This window comes from Armigeres subalbatus, chromosome 3 (genome assembly GCF_024139115.2).
Source record: "Armigeres subalbatus isolate Guangzhou_Male chromosome 3, GZ_Asu_2, whole genome shotgun sequence".
NCBI classification, from domain to species: Eukaryota; Metazoa; Arthropoda; class Insecta; order Diptera; family Culicidae; genus Armigeres; species Armigeres subalbatus.
This window is the reverse complement of record NC_085141.1, coordinates 22,826,574-22,834,782: the sequence shown is the minus strand read 5'-3', so window position 1 is coordinate 22,834,782 and position 8,209 is coordinate 22,826,574.

The following is an 8,209-nucleotide window of genomic DNA, read 5'->3' as shown; positions in this document are numbered from 1 at the left end:
CTTAATCAACAAGTCAATCTGTCAAACTACAGTTTGTTAATAACTGTACAAGATTTTTATTTCAACCATTGTTCAGCCAGTCATAACCATTCAACACTGGAAAAAAATATATGAAAATAATGTCAAAACGATAAAATAAAATTCGTCTCCAATGATGGGGTTTATGAAAATTTAATAAATTTATGTTCGACTATTCTCGGATACTCTGAATAACCGGTTGCGATATTATTCTGCCATCAATACCACACATGCATCGAATAAATAACTACACATATCGACATTTATTTACATATAAAAAAACAACTAGTATATAGGAAATCTGTAACAGACATGCAATATGGTCGACTTTACAACAACTGCATGAATTTTCTTCATTGCACCAGCAATTTTGTTCGTTATAATCTCCAACAGCTTTATCCTAAATCAGAAATTAATTATATATCACGAAACAATTATGCATTGCCCCACGAATATAAAAAGCCTGAGTGTTCTTGACAATGAATTCAACAATGTCTTGAAAATAAATTATTATTTTCCTATCCAAATATCATCAATTCAAGCCATCACGATTTTCTTTCAAACGGAAAAAGCATAAACTATTATCATGTTTTCTCCCACTGTGCGATAGATCCGGTAAGGGTGAAATCCAATGGTTAAGAAGGACAACGGTTAAGAAGGATGTCTAATGCTTGCTTATTAATCTACTATTCAAACTCAATTCGACCACCCTCTTAGAGCATCACATCATAGTCGAACAGAGAATTTTGAAAATCATTAGTTCAGCACATTGATGAACTTCCCCAATGTGCTGAAATGTGATAAAACTAAGGCGTTAGTTCGACCTCAAATAAAGGTGGTAAACAAATAAATAGGCCAAGTCGAATATTAGTTGGATCAAATGCTGAGATGAAATTTGTCTAGCGAATTATTCAGCATCCATTTTATTCAGCTATGAAGATTACAAATAAACAATAATTCGACTTAGATGCTTATTTGTAGCTTGTCGTTGTTTGTTGGGTTGGCCTTATGATGAAAGAATTTTCCATAACGAAATCAAAATACTTTTTTTCCAAAGTTTCCACAAAACATCAATAAAGATCCACAAAAAAAAGAAATTTCCGTTAAAAAAATAGAAAAAAACAATAAAATTATTTCGAACAAATTGAAGTTTTCTCATTTTTAATTCTTCTTATTGGCATTCATTACATCCCCACACTGGGACAGAGCCGCCTCGCAGCTTAGTGTTCATTAAGCACTTCCACAGTTATTAACTGGTTACCATTTCCGCATTCGTATATCATGAGGCTAGCACGATGATACTTTTATGCCCAGGGAAGTCGAGACAATTTCCAATCCGAAAATTGCCTAGACCGGCACCGGGAATCGAACCCAGCCACCCTCAGCATGGTCTTGCTTTGTAGCCGCGCGTCTTACTGCACGGCTAAGGAGGGCTCATTTTTAATTGGTCTTTTTAAACTTTTGGTGGAAAATTTTGTAATTGTTTATTGTTAATATTGATTTATTTATTAAAGTTTTGTATTTTTGCAATGAAAAACTTTGATTTCTTTACGGAAAATTTTGCTTTTGTAATTGCAATTTTTACTATAAAAAGTGCTAATATATTTTTGTTTCTTGGAAAATTCTTTATTGTTTATGGATTTTTTGTCTTTTTTAGAAATTTTATATTTATTTTATAAATATAAATTTTATATTCTATTTATTTATTTATATAATAAATGTAGAATTATTTTCATAAGCAATTTTCTACTTGTTAAGGAAAACTTTTATTTTTAAGGGGAAGTTTTTGTTTCGTTTTGTCCTCAAATTTTTGTTTATAGAATTTCAATTATTCCTTAATAATTTATTGCCTAATAACAAACGAAAATCCCGTGATATGTCAATCCAACAGCCTTGCGAGCAAAGGACTATAATTTCCAATCCGGAGATGCTGAGTTTAATTTTTAGCTCGGTCCAGGTTTTTTAGGTTTTTAGTGAACTGAACTTTGATATAATATAATGAGAATGATGACAGAAATATTATGAATAAATTTCGTGGAGTGTAATCAACTTAGTACATATACGAGAAAGGCAAGAATTAAATGAATAATGTAGTGACCTCTTCATACCCCACTGGGACATTGCCGGGTCGCAGTTCATTAAGCACTTCCACAGTTATCAACTGCGAGGTTTCTAAGCCAATTTACCATTTCTGCATTCGTGTATCATGAGGCTAACACGATGATATCTTTATGCCCAGGGGAGTCGAGGCAATTTCCGATCCGAAAATTGCCTAGACCGGCACCGGGAATCGAACCTAGCCACCCTCAGCATGGCCTTGCTTTGTAGCCGCGCGTCTTACCGCACGGCTGTAGTGACTATCATACTAAATACCCTACTGTTTTGATATTTATAGTGGCTTCTTCGGTACATTCGCTAGAAAACTAAGTTGTAATATTAGGGGAACTGTTCCGTTTTCCATCTCACTGAACGTATATTCATCTCATCGTGAAACAAATTCGGCACCACATTCGTCGCTTCTTTTTGCTAACATGCGTGCTCACTGCTGGAAAGAATCACAAAAATAAGTAACAAATTTTTCCAGAGGTGAGCCAGCCTTGGGCTGCAAGCCTCTTTAATAAAGAAATAAAAAAAGTAACAAATTCCTTTTCATCACTTTGTTTTTTGTTAGATGAATATCGGAGCTATGAGATGAAGTCCAGGAGCAGTAACCCTATATTATCTTCTTGAATAGCTTGTGAAGCAACTTTACAGCATCATTTACTTTGATTGTCATCCGGCGTCGAATCTAAATAAGCAGGTTGGTGGACTTATCGTACTTGTTAAAACATCGCCCACGGCACTGAACAAAACGAAACGAACGGGTCAGATATCTATACTACCTATTGTTCTATGCATAATTGTCTCATGTTACCCTCTATGGAAATAAAAGCCATTCAACTCTTTATTTTTTGTAACTATTTTATTTGGTAATATCTAATCTTGCGTTAATCTCTTTTGTTCCGTGTTTGATTAACATTATCGTCCTTATTTACTAGGGTACATTTTCAATGTATTATATATGACATTTCAATTGCCTTTTGAAGTTAGGATTTCTAAAGATATAACAATAAAACTTTGCTAAAACTTTCGTCTAAAAATGGAAAATTTGACATTGCGTTTTTTAATCCTTAGAAGTGATTCTTACTTGGTATTGCAACAAAACGCACGTTTAGCAAAACTCGTCGGATTTTCTGTTAAGAAAAATATCTTGGGGACGTTTTTCCTTACTCACTTTTATGTTATTAGGAATATACTGCAGATCCAGTTCCCGTGAATGGGAACATAAGGCTGTTATGTCTATAGAAACGTAATAAACAGCAAACAATTTAGACTATGATCAGTTCCACATTTGCATGATTCTCTCACTATTGAGTAGCAACAATCACCTTATGCAAGAGAGAAGGTTCGCGATTTCCATGCTAATGATATATGTATGTGATGGGCGTCGGTTTGACTAATATTTAAAAGTGAATGTCTTCCAAAGTACGGTTTATGCAATTGATATTAACTACTTCCGATGTTGTGTTTAATTTTCGGAATAAGTCTATCTTATTTTGAAATTTTCATGCGCCGTTATTCCGGTAAGAAACTTGGCGTGCGTAATGGGATGAGCTTGCTCCCCACCTGCCATCAGGGTGCCGCAATCGTCGTTAGGAGGTGTCCCAGCATCAGTAGTCCCAGGCAAGAGTGTAAAACACAGCTCATACCTAGCTGTTCATAAACTTGACATTTACGAACGATGCAAACGTTACGTTAAATTGGGCGGAAATGAGGGCAATACATATGCTGTAAAATGAGGTTTTGACAAAGAATAATTTTCACACTTGCCAATACAAGTCATGGGTTTATAATTTCGCAGTGAGCTTGATAAAAGCCACAGGTTTTATCTACATGTTTCAAACAAGTCTGGTTTTGAAATTTCCAGATTACACATGTGCAGAACTAACTACTTAGGGTCGCATTTTTCTCAAAAATTAAATCTAAATAAACAGATTGCAACCTTTTCATTTGTCATAAGAAGAGTACAACTGTACCATTTAATTCGACCAGACAAATAACCTGAAAAAATGTGCAAAATATCAATTTGTTTTGCATTACTCATAATTATCCAACTTTTAGGACGAGAATAATCACCAGGACATCTTACTAAATGGAGCATTCAAAGCCTAATTTGGCTCTCTATTGCTGCGATAAATTATTTTGATGAAAAATTACCGGTATCTTGACCCTGACGCTTGAAGCCAGGCATTGCGATTGTGTAGGTCAATTGAACGACCCTATATTTCCTTTTTAGGGGCTGACATATGTATGTCGGCAAGCACAAAGGGACCTAACCGGAATAATAGACCGATACGATTGAATGCATATAAATGTTGTGGTTGGCTGGCGATCGTGGACCTGCTGCAGCAGCACAAAACGATCTGTACAATAAGATCATCAACCAACTAACGGACGTGAACGTACGAACGACTTTCAGTGCTTTTTGGGATCACTGTAGTAAAGACAACCTTGAACCGGTGGCAACGTCTGGTGGGGTACCCTAAGAGATCCGCAAAAGATCGACGAGGGAATGAGAGAATGAAAGCAGAAGTGAATTTGAATTTATACATTCGTGAGCATAAATCGATTAGTCTTCTAATACGATTATATTGAATCATTTTTCACTTCAAGTGTGTCATAACGCTGTTAATTGTATTATGCAGAATCAAATTCACTTGATACATTTTCCAAATAAGTGAGTTTATGGGAAAAAGTATTGGAAATTCAACGACAGCAAACAAAAGAGAAAGAGATTTCTCGCATAACTTTTCAAAAGGACCTAAGTAACATTTTTTTCATGAATTAATTTGAGTACTGCAATCAAAAGCTTTCGTGTTGTTCTGTTGATTGCGCTATTCAAATTAAATCATGAAAAAAATGTTACTTAGGTCCTTTTAAAAAGTTAAGCGAGATTTGTCCGTGCAGTGCCCTATTTTTAATGCTACATGGTAGGGGTTCAGCCAAATCACACTAAGCGCCAATGAAAAATTACCCATTTTCTTGCACAAATTTTCCACTAACGGCTCCAATTGATCACAAACCGTATCGGATATCCTTTTACCCTATAACTGAGGATACCCAACGACAAATGTACGAATGAATTGATATGATTTACCTATTTATGGTTTTCATTCTACGAACAAAATATCACAAGTCAGTCAAAAAGGCGCTTGGTGCGGTTTCACTGAACCCCGACCACATATCAAACAGAAAACCAGGCTACTACCATTGATATGCGTAGTCTGATTTTCTGTTTGATGTTTATCATGGCCTAGGATAGGATGTGCCAAGTAGTCAGTAAAAATCGTACCGATTTGCTGTCACAATCGTACCGGTTGCTGATTGGTTGAAAATGACAATCGATTACTTCGATTGGTGGCGGCGCGTTTTTCGTAGGGCAGCATGTTGTTAGTTTGGCCGTGTTGCAGGTTTGTAAAGTTTATATCAAGCAAAATACGTAAATGTTTAAGCTTTAGTTTTTTGGTAAAAAATAAATTAATATGGAACTGCAAACGCCATATTAATTATTCTCAAGGGTTGTAAAGGTTTAAAACTATTGATTTTAAGCATTACGATTCACTTTTCTGTCATTTTCGATCTCAAAATCATATTTACATTAACTACAACTTCTCTCTGTTAGTCTTTCGCTTCTCTTATATAAATAATGGATGGAACGGAAAGAAAAACATCCAATTTTGATACATGGTATTTGGAAGATTTTGTACCAAATTACTTTGGCTGCACTGGCGACCACCTCGTCAGGGCAACCGACTAAAAAACAACAAGGCAGTCTCAATTGAGTTGTCACATCCTATCCTAGATCATGGCATATAAAAGACATGGCAGTCTCAACACTTATGTTTTGCTGTGTCAAGAAATAAGCCGATCGCTCAGTAAAATCAAAAGTATTTTACTGAACACACGTTAAAACAAATACCGAGCTCAGTTTCCGGCCACATGCCTCCCGATGAGATGCCATTTTTGCCACTCGGAATCATATCAATTTTATCACACGAATTTGTTTCACACAATTGATAAGTGGCACGAGAAAATAATATAATATAACTTATGTATTCCCAGGCTTATATTCAAACCAGTATTTCAATCACTGCTGCTGATGCTTCGTTACGTATGTCTAATCTGTTGTTATCTATGTCTAAATTTGAGATCCTGGTCTATAATAAAATTGCAGGTATGTTATTTCTATAAAATAAATGTTATCTCTATAATTTATGCTGAATGCATTCTACAATTCTAGATACAAACTTTCTGGACGGCGCAATAAACATACAACAGCAAGCAAAAATATTTTCCCCTTGAAAAAGACATAATCCCAGTGTCGAAACGTCGGGTAAATAATAAATTCGTTGTCAAAATTGTAAGACTGAGTGGCCGTTCAATAAATATGAATAAAAGAAAAATGTTTTTTTTTCGAAAAAATGATCGGAATCATAGATTGTTAGCCTCATGATATATGCATGCAATAAAAGTAACAACGCTTAGAAACCTCGTAGTCAATAACTATGAAAGGGTTGAACGAGCACTAAGTCCTATACGCGAGAGTCCCAGTGAGGGTTGTAATGCCAATAATAATAAGATGAAGATTTAACCGATCCTGAAGAAGTAAAACGTTATAAAGAGACGTTTTACAAATTGGCTCTGCGAATTAAAATTAACATTGCAATTTACGGTGTCAGAAATAAAACAAATGAAAATACAGAAATAAACTTGAAAGCTCACTTATGTAGATCTAAAACAATTTTCCCTTGTTAATTAACTAAAATCATTGTCAACAGATCTGTTATAATAGACACAATTCGCCTTACTGAAGCAAAGGTCTGAAAACCGCAGTAAAATAATGTCATGTGACAAAGAAAACAAACTGCTATTTAATCTTTGCACTACCTTGCTTGGTTCAATTTCATTACACGGTGGAAGACCAAAGAGTGCACAAATCAACCACATTTTCGTTTTTGTTTTTATTTCGTTTAGTTTATGAATTTTCAAGTGCATTCACTTGCTACTGACTCATTACACATTGGGCGATGCGAACCTACATCTAAAGTAGATACACACGCACCTGTTGATTTATTTGGCTAAGCTCTCGGGTGGTGCAGAGTTGACTTGGCATCGGTTTCGTACATCTTGGGAAAGAGCAAAGGAGACATGCAGGCAACGATATCAGGTAACATGGTATCAACAAGACTGTCTTGCATGTTTCTGAAGAGAAAATTAGTATTTGTAATTAGCAATTATCTTGTGTTCAGCAAATTAATATGTCGTACACAATGTTGTTAGGTATATCATGAAGAAATTTTTGACTTTCTCGATCATCTCGATCGGCTGTTAGATGAATAATTATAATTTGAGTAAAAGGGATAAAAAAGCCATAAGATTATCAAATTGAAAAATGTAAGCCTAACTATATAAATAGGGTAAATGGCTTTGGCTACAATAATTCCGAATTTTACCACTCATGGCCAATTTCTGTTTAAAAAATGGATCAGTTGCAATAGTGTAGATACTAGAGAGCCATTAATGTGCAGTAATTCTTTTTTTGCATTGAACCTTGAAAAATCTTATATAGAAATGGAAGTTACAGTTTTGATTTAATGTAACCCATCACAGAAAAAAAAATATGAAAAATAAACAGCGCGTAAAACTTGAAATGCGGAAATTTACACTATTCTTCGCTGAAATGGTCCTCTTCCTAACAAAATTGCTTACAACTTGTATGCAATATTGATGATTCACGTCAAATATTGTATACATTTAGGCTATATCCTGTGTGGCATTACGCTAATAATAGTGTTCCATTTATATGCATAATTTTTAGTGTAAAGTTCTATCTGTGCAGATGTTTTCTGGATTGTACTCTGTGTTAATTTAGTTTAATTTTTTTACAAGCTTTATTAATGTGAATTTTGATAGATTATCAGTTTTTAACTTGTCGCACTAGATGCCAGGGCTAAAAGAGCTTAAAGCTCACAATCCTGAATCCTGGTGTTAGGTGGGACGCTAACAGACCTGACACGACGGCCCTCCGACGAGGTAGGAGATTTGCGCAGGCCCAATAAGGCACAGTATAAAATAAATAATTAAGAACATC